Here is a 17,467-nt window from a genome sequence, read left to right as displayed (position 1 = left end):
GGTGGGATACCGGTCACCGCATCACGCCTTGCGACTGAGGCGTTGTTCACGAACTCTCGCCGCGTGGTTTGTGATATACGTAGCCATGCGCACAAATCATTCACTGGAGCACCCGTTCGTGAAGGCACAGACTCGGTCTGCCTTCGCTTTTGTATAGAAAGAGAGGAGTAAAAAAACGGCGAGAAAAAAATGTCTTGTTGATGACTGGCCCACACCGTTAGAAGAACGTCGCCCGCACGTTACTGCGTGCAATGGTGGTCTCAGTCCCGGCGCCACTGGGTACTCCTGTGCAGATTTCCCATGTGCGAATCTTTAGCATATGCTGCTGTCCGATTCCACGCTTTCGGGCTTAGTATTAAAGAATGGTTGAAGTCTTATTAATAATAGTTTTTTTTTTCAACAGTTCTAAGTATGAGCGCCCATACTACTAAAGATCGTTCTGGGCGCTAGCGAAGTTGGAGTCAGGGGAAAGCTGGAGAAGGAGGAACCGTCTAAGACGATGTATGGTACGGAAGGGCTTGCGAAGCGACGCAAATGCGTGATTAAAAGATCGATGCTGAAAGGTATGTCAGAAAGCAGGGAGGTGCTGTGATCATCTCGTAGATGAGCCACAGGCATTTTCAAGTTATTTTCTTTAGCTTTTGGCCTCTGGCTCATTCTAAAGAATGTGCACATTTGTGAAATAAATTTTGGATTCAATTCCATTCAATTCAGATACTGAGCAAGCAATGTTTGCCCAGATTGATCAGAGTAAATCATATTAACACACCTCTTCAAGCCTCCCGAGGCAGGAAATACCGTTTGAAAGAGAATGATTAGCGTTCCGGAATCCGCATATACATTTGTGGGTAGTTATTTTTTAAGCTGAAAAAGAAACCCTTAGCATCTTCTCTTCTCCAGATATAACATATCTGCGCAAAGAGCAGGTATAGTATAGTTTCTCACAAGCAACGGGTGCAAGAATGCTAACGCGGGTGTGGCTGACTAAGAACGCACAGCAAGGACCATTGAAACGATTCTGGGCTTTATAACGACTGTCAGAAGCACATCAATACGCTTACTAAAGTGTATAATAGCACCTCATAAGGCTAAGTCAAAATTAAAGCTTCGACAAAGACTGGATGCTGACGAGGAAGGCTTGATTATAAACACCACAACATATGCCCCACCGTGAGCGTTGCCAGAATAAAACACGGGGATTTAGGTTCACAACTAACGCATTTAACTTACTTCCACAAAATCAAGTTCGCGTGCGACTGCGCTCGTAAAAACCCGCCGTGCAACCTCGAAGATTCATTTCCAGCTACACCTCTGATGGATGGCGGCGCGGCCGAATCTCGCCCGAGGCGGCACCTCCGGTCGAGCAGCCAAGAAGACCCGGGCACTCGAGATTCAATAAGCCCTGTATGCCCGCCGGGCATGAGTGGGTAGTCAAGATAGGGGTGAGAGAAAGAGGAGGAGAAGAGGAACGGGTACTGGGGCTGGCTCGGTACAGACAAGCTGCAGGAGAGGGAAGCGGCTAAAGAGACAAGAAACGATGCTCGATAGAAACCGGTATACATAGCAGGATACCTTCATGCAAGAGGCCGCATTGATGCCGGCGCGCCATTGCCTTTTATAGCTTACGTTCATACCTTTTTGATTCCTCATGCTACTCTGCGATGGTATACCGAGCACCTCGTCGTGACCTTCCCTTCGCTCTCTTACATATGTCCGCCTCATCCGCCCCTGCGACAGCTTTGCACGTTTCCACTGCCGCGCTGTCCGTCATGTCGAGTGCAGCAATGATCGTTCCCCCGTGTAGGATCCGTTGTATACAAAGACCCTGGAACAAGCAGAGAAGGTGTATAATTGGACGTCATCTTCGTTTACCGCCGATGAAAGGGTCGACCAACGCCTCGACATGTCATTTAGCATGCGCGTCTCCGGTTTGTGCACGCCCACGGACATGGTCATCTTGACAGTGGTCAACGAAGCGGCAGAGCCAACTGCCGTTCAGCGTTTGCAGGTGGTTATAGTTTTACCTCGATCATCCCGACTTGACAGCATAAAGACTACCAATGCGCCGCAGGCAGTGATCATCCTGATAATATAGATGTGCAGCGGGAAGAGCACAGAGGGTGTAACCAGACTATAGATTAGCCGTACAGCCTTAGGCCCAGCAAGTTCCGTTGACTAACAAAGCACATTAGCACCTGGCCCTCGAGCTGCCATCTCAAATAAGCCTGCTTCTAATCCGCTTGCGCGCACACACCTCAGCACAAGACCAGGCATCATCCTATTGCCGTGAGAAATGTCGCGCCAGGAAGAACGGCCCGCGGCGGTACAAGGACCAATTTGCGGCCCCGCTCGCATCACGCGTCCGTGCACGGTTAGCCGGCTGTGGTGTCATCGAGGCACGAGATAATTACAGCCAATCTCTCGCGGCTGCATGAGCGCAGGCCGAGCGCCCGCCTTTAATGGCAAGCGGCGTACGGAAAAGAGAATGTCACTCGACTCTCCGGCCCTCTTCCGCACACACAGCCTGGCCCGAGACGTTACCCCTGTTAAGCCTGACTGCTTGCGCTCTGTCTTCGAACGCGATTATTGTGCAAGTATAGCCGAGTCTATATAATAGTCGCTCTTGCAAATACTCAGATGACCATCACGCGCACGCAACAACGTTAATCGCCAGCGCCTCTGCTTCTGTAGCTCGTCGGCATTAAGCTTATGGCCGTTGGAGTCGAAGCCTAAGCAATAGGAGTTGCGTAACTGCGGGCTGAGGATGAGCGCTTACGCCTCTCTCGCTCTCTCTATCTAGCTGTGCGTACGTGCCTCACTGTTCGATCTGTCAGATGCAGGTGAAATGCTATCTTGGCCGTTCGAAAAAAAAATTAAAATATAAAGGTAACTGAGCGCGTACGTGATTGGTTTTCGCGAGGTGAGGCAGTCAGGCGATTCCGCCGACGCTTTTCCGCTACACGGACACTGGGGGACGAGCAGTGAGTACAAAGAGCTAGAGACAGCCTTCACCGCGATAACTCGCTTTGGTTTTTGACGGCTCGCTCGCGTGCGTAGGCACTGAAGAGTTTCGACAGTCGACGGATTGATGTGGGCTGGTTCGGCGTCTTATAGCCCGCATCTTATCCGGTAGCAAACTGTCGTGTCCGGTCGCTGTGTTGAATGCAGCGAAAGACGCACACGGTACTTTAAGACTTCGTTTATTTAAAGCCGATGAGGGTGCGACCAGCGTCGACCGAGGCAGGAGCCGAACTGGCCGCCCGAAGAAAGGAGGGAGCGGACAAGCGTCCACGGGAGGGAGTGGCTTCCCAGAACAGGAGGAGGGTGCGGGGGCGCACCGTGGGGGGGCATCTGGCGACAGCGTGCGACGAGGGGCGAGTGGTCGTTAGGAGGAGGATTGAGTGGTCGTTAGGAGGAGGATGCGAACTGTCGTTAGGAGGAGGACGCGGGGGCGCACACACACAAAAGCAATAAGGGGACACAACACTTCCTTCCCCCTTAGAAAGTTGCCTGGTATCGTGCAGGGGGTCGGCGCTCACGCGTGGAGGCGCGCTGGCTTTGTGCGCTCGGGGGAGAAACACTTGTAGGCTGGCTGTTGTTCGCTGTGTCTCCTAGGTCTGTCCTGGGCGAAGTCTCTTCTTCCGGGAAGAGGTGCCAGGCTATGTGGGAAAATGGTGCACGTGTTCTCTCCGCTGGCGGACAGCTCTCAGACGGCGTCGTAAATCTACGCAGCTGGTTGAGATGTCGGCGTGCTACTGTGCCATGTATGTTGACGAGCCAAGAGCGCAGACCTATGCGTCTGACAATTGTAGCTTCCTCCCAGCGTGGCTTTTTCAGAAACTGTCGGGCGAGGACGCGCTGCCCCTCATTAAGCGTGCCGCAGCGCGGAATTGCTTTTTCTTCCCGGAACGTCTCTGCCTTTGGCTCGGGGAGGATGGCTGTGAGCTGGGTTCGCATTTCACGCTCGAACATCATTTTCGAGGGGGTCTCGCCTGTTGTGCTCTGAACCGTCGTGTGCTGCTTGAAGAGAAAGCGCGCAAGGCGGCGCTGCAGCGAGCCTGTCTGATCTCTTTCAAGGGCGCGTTTTAGCTCGGCTACGTAGCGCTCGGCTTGTCCGTTTGTCGCTGGGTGGTAGGGGGCCGATGTAACTGATGAGATCCCGTTGTCGCGATAAAACTTGAGGATCTCCGCAGACACAAACGGTGTTCCGTTGTCCGACACTACCTTGCGCGGCAGGCAGAACGTTGCAAATAGTGATCGGAGGTTGTCAATGACTGCTGCCGAAGTCGTCTGTCCCATTTGCCTTATCTCAAGCCACTTTGTGTAGGCATCTACGACCACAAGGAAAGTGCAGCCCTCAATTGGTCCTGCAAAATCAATGTGCAGTGTGTGCCATGGTGTGTCTGGCTTTTCCCATTCTGGGACAGGAGCTTTCGGCGGGGCGCTCCGGCTGCTCTGGCAAGGCTTGCATTCTCGCACCACTGTTTCGATGTCGTTGTCAATGCCAGGCCACCACATGTAGCTTCTGGCACACTTTTTCATTGCAACGATGCCCCGATGTCCGGCGTGGATGAGAGACATAGCTTGTGCGCGTAGTTCTCTCGGCATCACAACTCGGGACCCAAATATGATGCAGCCGCGATGGGTGCTCAACTCTGTAGCTCGCCTGCGGTAAGCGTCGAAGTTGTCCCCTTTGAGTTTATGCACGTTGCCTTGTTGAACAGCTGTGTAAACTAGCCGGAGAGCTGCGCACTTCTGCGTAGATGCTGCAACTGTGCCTGCTGTAAGCGGAGGTTCTGGCAGTGCTTCGAACATCAGAACGTCTCCTGGTGGAAATGGTTCGTCAACAGTTGCGTCTAGTGGCAGACGGCTTAGCGCATCGGCGTTTTGATGTTTACTCCCATTGCGGTAGACCAGAGCGTAGTCGTACGCTGAGAGTTTGATGGAATGCTGCGTCGGCTCGATGACACCTTGCTGCTCCAGTTTGTCCAACTCTTTTTCAACTGAATCTCGGAGAGCAAACGGCACCGGCCTGGCCTTCAGAAATTTGGGTTGCGCGTTGTCCAACAACTCCAGTGTGACCGGGGGCCCTTCGTTTCCTGGAATCTCTTCCGAGAATACTCTTTCGTATTTCTCTTGCAGTTGCTCAACCATGTTCTGGCTCGGCGTCTGGTGTATGCCGCATATCATCACGCCTAGTGGAGAAAACCAGTTTCTCCCTAGAAGGCTTGATCCTGTGCCCTTCACAACAAGCAGAGGTAGCGTATGGGTCTGGCCGTTGTAGTTAACCTGCACGTTGGCAGAGCCCAATAGTGGCAGATTCTGTCCTGACCACGTTCGCAGGTGCGTGTCGTCTTGTTGCAGGGCGGGTGCGTCAGATGGCCATGAAGTTCGGAACGTGTCCTCACTGATCAGAGTACAGGCTGCGCCGGAGTCCACCTCGAACTTAATCAGCTGGTGATGTACGCTTACTTCTGTAAAAATCTTCGGTCGCGTGCCGAGATTCATGGTGTTCAGGTCGTACAACACAGATGGTGTTGCTGATGTTGCTCCATGGAGATCAGATAGCGGCGTATTCTCTGAGGCGTTGACGCTGTGATTAGGCTGGGAAGGTGACTTTATCTTGGCAAGTCTCCGTTTCGTAATGCATGCTCTTTCGATATGCCCTCGCTTGTGGCAAAAATTACACGTGGCTGACTGGAATCGACATCCCTGGGGGTTGTGTTGGTCGTCACACCGCCAGCAGCGTTGTGCCTTTTTGACCGATTTTACAACAACAGAAGGCTTGCGCACCTGGTTGCTTGTCTGGTGTACCGGCTCGGTGTTCCGGCGAATCCCTCTCTGCTGGTGACCGGCGCTCTCCGCTCGAACGGCGATGTCGTAAGCTTTGCTGAATGTGAGGTCCTTCTCAGCGAACAGGCGCTGCTGCAGTGACTCGTCACTCAGTCCGCACACAAATCTGTCGCGTAACATCACGTCCAAGGGAAGCATGGTGGTGTTAGCAGAAGAAGCTGCGTCTCCCTCCTGCCCGGTAGCTGTTGTCGACAGCGTTCCAAAATTGCAGTCGGCAGCGAGCTTCTTGAGCGCGGCTACGTAGGCGCTCACAGTTTCTCCTCCCAGTTGATCTCGTCGTTGGAAGCGAGCCCGGCTGTAGACCTCGGATGGCCTTGGGTCGTAGTGCTTTTGCAGCGCTTTTACGATGTCGTCGTAAGACACTGCCGCTGGTGTGCTTGGCTGAATAAGGGCGCAGACAGTATCGTAGGTCTGCTCCCCGCACAGCGTCAGCAGGTTGGCCCTCTTCAAGGCTGGGTCTGTGATGTTGTTAGCTTCAAAGTAGAACTGAAGGCGTCCAACCCACGATGACCACGATGAGCCGTTGAATTCTGGTATCTGATTGGGAAACCCTCGCGTAGCCATGGCTTGTCAATAGCGTTGCGTAGCGCGGGTCGAATCCACTTTCTCGTCGCCACTGTCGTGTCCGGTCGCTGTGTTGAATGCAGCGAAAGACGCACACGGTACTTTAAGACTTCGTTTATTTAAAGCCGATGAGGGTGCGACCAGCGTCGACCGAGGCAGGAGCCGAACTGGCCGCCCGAAGAAAGGAGGGAGCGGACAAGCGTCCACGGGAGGGAGTGGCTTCCCAGAACAGGAGGAGGGTGCGGGGGCGCACCGTGGGGGGGCATCTGGCGACAGCGTGCGACGAGGGGCGAGTGGTCGTTAGGAGGAGGATTGAGTGGTCGTTAGGAGGAGGATGCGAACTGTCGTTAGGAGGAGGACGCGGGGGCGCACACACACAAAAGCAATAAGGGGACACAACACAAACGTAGCAAGGCGCAAGAAATAGTCTGTAACAAGGTACCCATGTGGGCTAGTTGGTGTACATCAGACATAACTTCTCCAGCGAAAGAACGAGACACGAGGAGTAGAAGAACACAGGACAACGCTGGACTAACAACTGAAGTTTACTCGAGAAACGGCCAACCTAGGTCACCAGAAGACGCATGCGTATCAGACACACCGAACAAAACAAACAGATACATAAGTGGCAGATCACCGAGGAGTGGATACACGCTCCGACACTGGCAAACAACAAAATACAGATAATATGTCTATCAATCTTTCACGCGCACACTTCTGCTTAGGAAATTAACTTCCTTGCTAGTGAGATGCAAGGACGGTGCATCACTAGTCACGGTGTATCAATAGTCTGTATAGGCAGGCGCTGCGTGTGATTTGGAAGAGAGCAATAAGGGCGAGCAGGCAGGGAGGAAGGTATAGGTAGGTAGTGCACGCTGTTAGATGTCTCGCATTCATCAGTATTCGACGACCAATAAATTACAAACCTCTCGTGTCTTCCCTGGTGCATTGGAATTAAGAGCATTGTGTTGGTGTCGTAGTGTGGAACGCATGCCGAGGAGCTCGCTGGCATTTTTCTACTAATAACTTTAAACCATTTGCTTGCCGGGGAGAAACGACTCCGAAGGAAATAGGCGCAGCTCACGAAAGTCAGGCACCTGAGCATCAGGGCACGCGCTGAATTCCACCAGTACCCCTTTTTCACCCTGATGCGAAATGCCAAAGGATTTGCAACTCCGAAAAATAAATCTTTTCAGAGAATTCTCTCACTCACTTCTCTTGCATAAGCATTAGAACCGCGGTGTTGGGAAAATCTGTCCGTACGTCTGACGCCTTGGTTGGCCCGTGGCAAAGTGGAGAGAGATAAATCCCCTTCTGCGCTTACAGAAGAGGGGGCAGGAAGTGGGAAAGAGGGAGAGTGAAGACGAATAGTGGGTTGTAGGCGATGGGTGGAGGTGGGGCAAGGGGGTATGGCGTGTGACCACGCCAGATGCTCGCGTGATCTGAACCCTTCAGCGGAAGCGGCTGCTCTGTCCAGTGGGAATATCAATGGTAACGCACAGTGGAGGAGTAGTGAAAGGATATTTCCCTCTCATCGCTCTGGCACCTGCCAACCAGGCCTTCAGACGGATGGACAGACTTTTAGGCATGGAGGTTCTAATGCTGGGGCATTAAAGAAAAGGAACTGACTATAAATAATACATTGCTAAAAAGATTAATAAAATTACCGTCAACCATATCACTCGCAGAAAATAAGCAATTCGTTAGAAAATTTCAAAAAGGTAATTTATTATAAATGGTCAATTACTTGCAGTGCTTTGCAAAAAATTCAGAAGGAGCACGTTGGAAGCAGCTTTCGTTCCACCACTTCATTTATGTGTGTGCGGCTTAATAGCCAGAATTGGCTCTGTTATATAACGTGAACAGTGCGCATCCATTCATTGCATGCAATTCCACTCCGATCCTTGCAGGAGCTAACTGACTGTGCGAAGCTCCACAGTCTCAGTTGCCATAGCAAGCAACGCAGATACGACGACATCACGACAACTGTGAAAATTATTTTGCGCCATATTTGCGCACTTCTTCGGCCTGGAAACCTCGCAAGCATCATGTACATGTGCAAGGAAGCAGAACATTAACAGCAAACCGCTACTCTCCTGCCGTTTATGGAATGACACACTCACTGTAAATAAAAGGAAACAAAAATTATATCGCTGTACGACAGATACTACGAATGGTCTTTCATCCAGGCTCATGGTTCTCAAGGAGGAGTTTGCGCTACAATCCGACAACACGCTTTTCTGTCTGCTAGCCAGCACACGCAAGCCCCTCTGCCATGTTCCAGCTCCATCCTCCGCGCGACCAACCTGTTCCTTGCTCGCCATTGCCGAGAACTTACATTGTGACACCAAGACGCACGTACGAAAAGCACAGCAGTTGAAGCGGACTGAAATGCGTAATTGGGGCCGGATGACCGAGGCCGTGGCGAAAGGAAGATGGTCCGGAGGGGGAATAAATTAAGAAAGCAAGAACACTCCGAAGTACTATGGAAAGAGAAAGAGAACTGAAGGCGGTGGACACACACATGTGCTGCCAACTTCCTGTCACCCGCACGCGACCCAAGATAGCAGTACGCTGAGCTAGTTGTGGAGGAGGGGGCATAGTACGTCTCGTCAGGACACATTGTCTCCGCCTCGTAATTAAGAGCAGTCCCGGTGTGGTATGGAGGGTGCGGGTAGCAATCAATGTGGCAGGGACCCTTTCCCCCCTGGCACGTCTTCTCTGAGGAGATCAGAGAGCACCCGGTCCCAGGTTCGTTGGATTCGAGTGACCCCTGTCCGCGGCGACAGGGCGCTTGGTGCTTGCGCGCACACTGACGCTGCTTGGGTGAGCGATGACTACTGCGATGCATGGCCGGCGTTTTGGTCGTGTTCCTGACCTATTCTTTTACCTTATGGTCAGTTGAATTTTACTAGCGGGAGAAGCAAACCACTCCCTTCGACGCAATTCGTACTGCAGAAGTCAATAAACCAGGCACCGGAGTGGATGCTTTGCAGTTTGTATCCTAACAAGCACTCTGGCGCTGTGCCTGGGACTTCCGAGTCCAAGATATTGAAGAACCTCTGAAGAATAAACCGGGAAGTTTCGAAATTGTGCTGAATGTGCAAGTGCGCGGCTTGTCAGTGTATGCCACAACCCACCACTTGCCACTAGGTAGAGCAAAAAATGTAAAAATGGTGGCATACTGTTCTGCAGTTTGTGGAATTCTCAGTTCGTTATACAGATCCCGGCGAGCTACTTATCCTGCTTACGTTAGTTAAACTAGTTCAGGAGATAGTCTGTACAGACTATTGTTGGCCTGATTTTTTTTTTTTTTTGCGACAAGATATGCTCTCTCAAGTAAACTAACGCAAACTAACCGGATGTGGGCTCAGAGAGACGGAAGAACAATTTAAAACGTATTTTTTTTTTTCAGCATGGAAATGTCCCTCTCTTCTGGTATTCGGCGTCTGCAAGCGCTGTAATTACTAATGCGACGACTGTACTCCCCATAGGCGGAGGGCAGTCGTCGCATAATGAGCGTGATATCAACCCAGATTCATAGGATTTATTGAAGGTATAGTTGAGAACTCTAATCTGGTTTAAAAAGTCCTCTCAATAAAATAAGGTTGCTGGCACCTATTACAGACACCAGCAACTATTTTTAGTGTGCTGTTACTCATAGTGGCCCTTTCCCGCATTTAGGCGTTGTGTGTTTGTGCGTTTTTTTGTCTGTCTGTCTGTTTGTCTGACCAGTTCCGCATATATGGACATTAAGCCATTATTGCTATCGAACTGCCATCAGTGAACACTGAATCTGAACACCGGAACCGAAGTGAAAACCGGCCTAACTATACGCAAATCGACCATCCTTTCTTTTTTCCAGCAGCGGCACTGTCGAGGGCCCCGCCACTCTTGGCAAAGCGTCATTCTGCCTTTTCAAAACATTTTAAGAGATTTTCAGAAAGTAGGGCTGAAGACAGCAAGTAAGGGTGACTAGTCCTAAGCAAAAAAAGAAAAAATATATTAGCCGGCGCCTAGGCAATGCCCAACGTTTGTCAGTAATCATGCCGGGATCGCCAATCATGACCTGGCACTACCACAAGTGTTCCATACACGGATTGAAATAGATTAGCCGCGATTTAGTGCACGAAGAAGACGGTGTAATGCACTGCGCATGAGTGCTTTGCAGTTTAGCACATAGGCGTGTTCAGCTCCTTGACTTGAAGCCTGTCAGGGTGGGTGTACTTCCATGCAGTAAAGAAAAAAACTTAGGCGAATTCGTAGTGTTTTCGTGCAAAGGCCTGAGCAGCTGATCTGTTCGCGCCACCTGGAGTTCGACTCACAGTCGTGGATGTTTATTCTATATGTAGATATTTATTTTATATTTTTTTATTTAATACTCTCACTTGGCACAAACCCACAAACGCGGCAAGCATACAAACATCTGAAGATTTTCCTCGGGGCTGACCTATCTCAATACTGCTTTCTTACTAACAGTTCTTGCTAGTTCTCGCGAACTCTTACTGCACTTTAGTGCGTACATCTTTGTTTTGCTGTGCATTTCCTATTGTAATTGTTGACCCACAATGTTACAGGATGTTCGCTTAAGTGATAAGTTCGCTCTTTATGTCATTAAACTCTTATATGTGACATTAACCTCATTCACCGGCCTCTTCTGCTGCACATTCGTATCAGTAACTAAATTAAATCCGCACAGGCACGTAGACAGATCAGAAACGTTGGTCGAAGAGTCAAGACAATTTCTTCCGTTCGTGCAGGAAGCCCCTTAGCTCAGCTTATTCTTTTTGTCCTCGTGCTTGATGACGCGGGTTTCATTTCAACAAAAAAGCGCGAGAACCCATCACGTTCGCAAATAAATGGAACAATAAGAAGACAGAAAAAGAAACGCAGAGGAACTGAGAGCGGCCGAAAATGCATTCGCGCGGTCTCTGCTCTTACCCCTGCATGGACGTATAAGACTGGTGTGGCATCGTATCCGCTGTGTTCCACATTTGGCGTGTGCTATGATATAGAGCATTATCTTATGCGCTGTCCAGTATACAACGCGGAAAGGTATGTATTGTTCGCTTTCCTCAAGAATACAGGATACCCTCATAGATTCCTTCATGACATTGTCCACCCGCGCGGAAAACAGTCGTGTAGACGGGAGGCTTCATACCCTCTTTCAAAGTTCCCCCAGGACTCGGATTTTTACTCCAGATGGTGGCAGCAGGAGTTGACTATTAACTTATAAGTGATCGTGTTTACAGCTATGCGGATCAGTCAGGTCTCACGTACGTGCTTGATCTGTGGACCTTATTTAGCGCTTAAATGATGCATGGTAGCGTGGATTGCGGGCACTGTGGAAAAACGTCTCGGCTATGCCATGCTTCACAGGAACGAAATGAAAATATTCAGGGGGCACTTTGACTGTCTAAAGTGCGTAGAGGCGAAAGCGTTTTCCGCACCACTTTGACTGCTTCTGTGGCACTGGTGGCGTCACATGTAATTGAGTGCTAATTACTAAGTGACGACATATCACTAATTAATGGTTAATTACTGATTCGTGCCTGAATACTAATTAACTGCTAATTAATGACGCTTAAGCTTCGCCTTTAGGAGTGGAACGCGACAGCGTGTTGTAGCGCTGCCAGGGAGTCCACGGAACGCCACCACCCGTTCGGCGCGATGCCTTGCCCTTTGAACGCTTTTTGAGGAAAGGACATGGCGCAGTAATTCTCTGTCATCTCGGTGGAGACCTGAACCGCACCGTAGAGGAAGGAAGTGGGAGTGGAAGAAGAAAGACAAAGATGGCCCGTAATGAAGAAAATGAACATTGTATTTGAGGAAAGGAAATTACGCAGTAACTGCCTCACATATCTCGGTGGACACCCGTCAAAATTCAGAAAGGGCACTTTTTTGACCTAAAGTGTGGGCACTGATGTGTGGTTAAGATGTTAAGCTTCGCCTCTAAGAGTGGAACGCGACAGCGTCTTGCAACGCTTCCAGCAGTCCATAGAACGCCATCGCCCATTCGGTTCTATGCCTCGCTAGTCGGCAAATCGGTTTTTGAGGAAAGGAAATTATGTGTCTCTCATATCTCGGTGGATACCTAAACCTCTCCGGAAGGGAAGGGAGGAGGATGAGAGTGAACGAAGACACCGTATTCACTACACGCGCCTTTGTTCATTCAAAACCATCGAGCTGGCATGGAGGAGTGGATAGCATGCTCGTCTCGCAAGCCGAAGACCGGGGTTCGATTCCCGAGCTCGACCAATTTCCTACTCGGTTTTATTTATTTATATGGCCTGACTAGTAAAGTTAACTAGGCTAATTGGGTAATTAAGCAATTAACTAAGCTCAGTCTCACTTACTTGGAGCATCACTATACGATCCCTTCAATTGGTTGCATGGTTACTAGGCAAAATACAATTGGCCCGTTTGAAATTCGCGCACTGTGACGTCACGACCGTTTCGACCAATTGAAAAGCGTGACATTTTCTGTCGACAACTGCTGCTTACAACGATGAGGCATTAAAGGCTTTCGCCTTAAAAAGTTTGGGGGGCACTTTGCCTCTCTAAAGTGCGCAGAGGCGAAAGCGTTTTCCGCACCACTTTGACTGCCTCTGTGGCACTGGGGATGTCACCACTGGATGACATCACACATAATTAACGACAAATTACTAAATAATGCTAATTATTGATGAATTACTAAAAACTGATAACTGCTAATTAATGACGCTGAAGCGTCGCCTTTAGCAGTGGAACACGAAAGAGTGTTGTAGCACTGCCAGGGAGTCCACGGTTTTGGCGCGATGCCTTGCCCTTTGAATGCAACGCTTTTTCAGGAAAGGAAATGGCGCAGTAAGTCATCTCGGTGGACGCCCGAACCGCACCGTACCGGAAGCGAGGAAGTGGGAGTGAAAGAGAAAGAAGGGCCGTAATGAAGAAAATGAAAATTCGTATTTGAGGAAAGGAAAATACGCAGCAGTAACTGTCTCACATATCTCGCTGGACGCCCGTCAGAAGCTTGACACCTCTGCTGACAAGCTTCCGCCGACAGCATTCTGTCGACAACGGTGAGGCATTAAAGGATTCCGCCTTAAAATACGCCGGCAGAGCGGGAAATGGAATTCGGGAATTTCGTTGGCGGTTCCCTCCATTCCGATCGGGCGCCTTCGTGTGTGGTCTGAGGAATGCCGAGCGTAATCCATTCTTGCTCGGCCATTTTGGCTCGACTCAGAGTACTGAGTGCAATATATGCCGAAATCGTCGAATTCAGCGCAAACTTATTATATCCGGCTTCAGAGCCACAAATTACAACACCCATTTTAAGAAACAATATGCGGCGTGTAAATTCGTCGCCTTCGATCTCGTATTACGTCATTACCAAAAACTATTGAGTTCTTCTGGCAGTCAATATGAGGATGAAGAGGGAAAACTTTATATACGGGGCCATTATTGATACAGCCCAGGGAAAAAGGATTGCGCTTGCTGCTCTATGGCCTGTTGGTCATCTGCAGAGTCTGAGTGAAGCTAGCACTCTTTTAAGCTAAACGAAATACACTCTCTAAGCTTTGACTTTGTATTGGCCCTTACAAAAAAGCTTTGGACAGTCTATAGAGTGCCTGTAGACTTCTGTCTATGAAGTCTTTAGACTGGTTTGGTTAATGAGGTTTAACGTCCCAAAGCGACTAAGGCTATGAGAGACGCCGTAGTGGAGGGCTCCGGAAATTTCGACCACCTGGGGTGCTTTAACGTGCACTGACATCGCACAGTACACGGGCCTCTTGAATTTCTCCTCCAAAGAAATTCTAGCCGCCGCGGCCAGGATCGAACGCGCGTCTTTTGGGTCAGCAGCCGAGCACCATAACCGCTGAGCCACCGCGGCGGCTCTTTAGACTTTAGTCTTTAGACTGTCTATAGACAAATTCTAAAGAACAGTCTATAGGCAATACAAATGCCATAGGCAGTCTGTTGACAATATATGTGTTTATGGCCAGACACTTTTAGTGGACTTTTATCTATAGGCAGTCCATAGACTATGGATAGACAAAAAGCAATATATGTAGGAAGTTAATAGAGTCAGTCTACAGCGCCTACGGAAGGGGGCAAAACCACATATTGAGACAAGACGACGAACTGTGCAGCGGCGCGGGCAGGAGTGCTCGCGGCAGGCCGTTAACCATTAAACGATATCATAGCCATCTTTCATCACGCCCAGTTGTTCGGCTTGCTGCCACGTAACAATTTATTTACGACGGAAAGAGCAGTGTGGGCATCTACGGGCAGGCCGGCTATAGCAAATCTATATGAACTGCGTGGCGCGAGCGCTTGCGGTCAATTGCTTTCCTTAAGAAGGCGTAGGAAGCCTGTTTTTCGGAGAACATATTTCTTTTATGTCTATTTTTATGTACAAGAAAGAGTAAGCGCGTGCAATATCCCATGCCCAGCCCATGAATCAAGTGGCAGCGCGCCGTACCTGTACATAATCCCGCTTACGTCGACTCGGCTAATCGCCTAGCGTGGGCGCGAGGGATGAAAAACGCCGACCTGGGTGGTGAATTACGGTGCGTAGAGTGTGTAGCGCATAAGCTTGCGCACACAGCAAGGTCTCGTTTGCATCGGCTGGTATACGACTCCGGTCTGCATGCAATCGCGGCCGACGCTCAGTTTACGCGCTCTGTGCACGATATTCCGCAGCAACCACCAGTCGATCGCCTTGCGCGAGCAGTCACTGCCACTGTCGCTGCATTAATATCAGAGGCCGCAAAAGCGAATACAGCACAGAGCGTACGCGCCTTTCAGCATGTCGATTCAAAGAGCCGTTTACTTCAGATCGCGAACCGCGGAGCTCTATCTGTACTTCCATCCATTTGATCAGGAGGATAAAAAATGTCTCTAAAAAGGATGGGAAGTTGAAAGAAGCCCGGGCTGTTTACATTCCAATAGAGTGAGAGAGAGAGAGACTTTAATGAATAATGGAGAGGTCTGCCTGGTTATTGGCCTGGCATGCTACTCCAGATGGGGCTGAAAGAAGAGGGTGAAAAAGAGACAGAGAAAAAAAGGTGACAGTGAGAGAGAGTTAATAAAAAAAATCTCTGCCTCCCCCGTAAACGAGAGTAGAGTAAGCATGAAATGTTTACGGGCCTAATGTCAACTCGGTGGACACCCGAACCGCACCGTACAGGAAGGGAGGAACGCCACCACCCGTTCAGCGCGATGCCTTGCCATTTGACCGCAAGGTTTTTTTGAGGAAAGGAAATGGCGCAGTAATTCTCTGCCATCTCGGTGGACACCCGAACCGCACCGTAAAGGAAGGGAGGAACGCCACCACCCGTTCGGCGCGATGCCTTGCCCTTTGAACGCAGCGCTTCTCCCCCGGGCCCCTGTGCGCCTGCGCGGCTTTGCTTCGATGCGCGAAGCCGCTAAGAGATCACGTATGACAATGGAGTGTAACGTGGCATTTATGTGCTTTTTGCACGCGTTATTAGAAATCAGAAATTATAATTCCGTGCATTATCAAACCCACAGCTCCACTGATATCTTGATAAACATTGAGAAGGCACTGGCAGCAGTTATTTTTTGTCTCGTTTGGAGACCAACCGGCGCTTGCATGCCGGTCGCGTAGGAGGGCTTAGAGAGTCTCGTTAAATCTCGTTAAGTCTCGTACGGTGCCCGGATGTTCTCGTTTCAGAGCCCGGATGACTGGAATTCAGTGCCCGGATGAGTGGATTTCAGTGCCCGGATGACTGGATTTCAGTGCCCGGATGACTGGATTTCAGTGCCCGGATGACAGGATTTCAGTGCCCGGATGATGGCTCTCTGTCTCGGCGTGACGTCACCACACTGCCGACAACGGGGGCTAAAAGCATTTCATGCTTAAAAAAAATTCAGGGAGGTGTACCAGGCAAAAATAAAAATCTCTTTTCATGAAAGGTGGTCGAAATTAATTCATTGAGCTCCACTACAGCACCCCTTTTTCACTTTCTTCTTCCATTCCGTCCTTCATCCCTTTTCTGTGAGAGATGTGAGAGAGTTACTGCACCCTTTGCTTTTTTCTCCTCAAAACCTATTGTTATTTACTACTTGGCTAACCTCCCTGGCTTTCTTTGTTCTGTCCCTCTCTCTCTTTCTATCCGAATGTAAACATCCCGAGTTTTGCTAGTGCGAAAGTACTTCTTCGACAGAGCTACGCTCATATTTCTCATTAGGGAGAATCGTAACCGCCCTTGAATTTTTTTTTAAATTCAGTGTCTGCCTTTCACTCTAAAAAGAACCGCAGCGTCGAAAGTCCACATTTTATAGCAACCTGAAAGTCATACTCCGCTTCACTAAAGGGAAACGGGTAACACTCACCCGAAAAAAAAAAATGATTTCTCAACGTGTATTGGGATTTGGAAGCACATACGCAAAAAAAAAAAAAAGAAATGTGGGAAAACTAACGTTCATTTTCTGTGCCACTTCATTTCTATAAAAGCCGACATGTTCGTAGCGAGAGGATTAAAGTAGCGCAAAATGCCTCAGAAAGAAGAAGCGTTATGACAGGCAGTGGTGGAGGGGGGAAGACTACCGAGGCGTTCCTCTGCCGCATTCCGATGAAGACTTCCTGCTGCTAGCTCTCAATAAATGTCTATAAATTGAATTATAAAAAAATGCAGCTTAAGATATTGGAGAAGTACAAGAGTATAAAGGAAGACGACTAATTGAGTACTACAGAAATTGTCGGGGAGATTGTCTATGTCCACGCAATCGACACTAAGTATTGCCGTTCCCGTGCAATACGATGCAATGAGAAAGGTGAAGGCAATGCTACAGGCTTTCCTGCTTCTTCCTGGTCGCAACATTAGCGTTAGCCAATTTCGCCATGCACACTACCTGCTGAAACGACTGATGTGTACTGATTATTCGTTGCGTTTGAATGGTACTGGGGTTTCTAAATTAAATTCTGCCTCTTTCCTAGGGAAACCTTCTCCTAGAGAGAAAAGATTGTTGCTGTGCAAAGCCTTCCTGTCCTGCGTTGGTCTGCACCAATGTCTTAAAGGAGGAACGCATTTAATGGCTACAT

Source organism: Amblyomma mixtum, chromosome 2, assembly GCF_055824585.1.
Source record: "Amblyomma mixtum isolate Tamu chromosome 2, ASM5582458v1, whole genome shotgun sequence".
NCBI classification, from domain to species: Eukaryota; Metazoa; Arthropoda; class Arachnida; order Ixodida; family Ixodidae; genus Amblyomma; species Amblyomma mixtum.
This window is presented reverse-complemented; position numbering follows the sequence as displayed.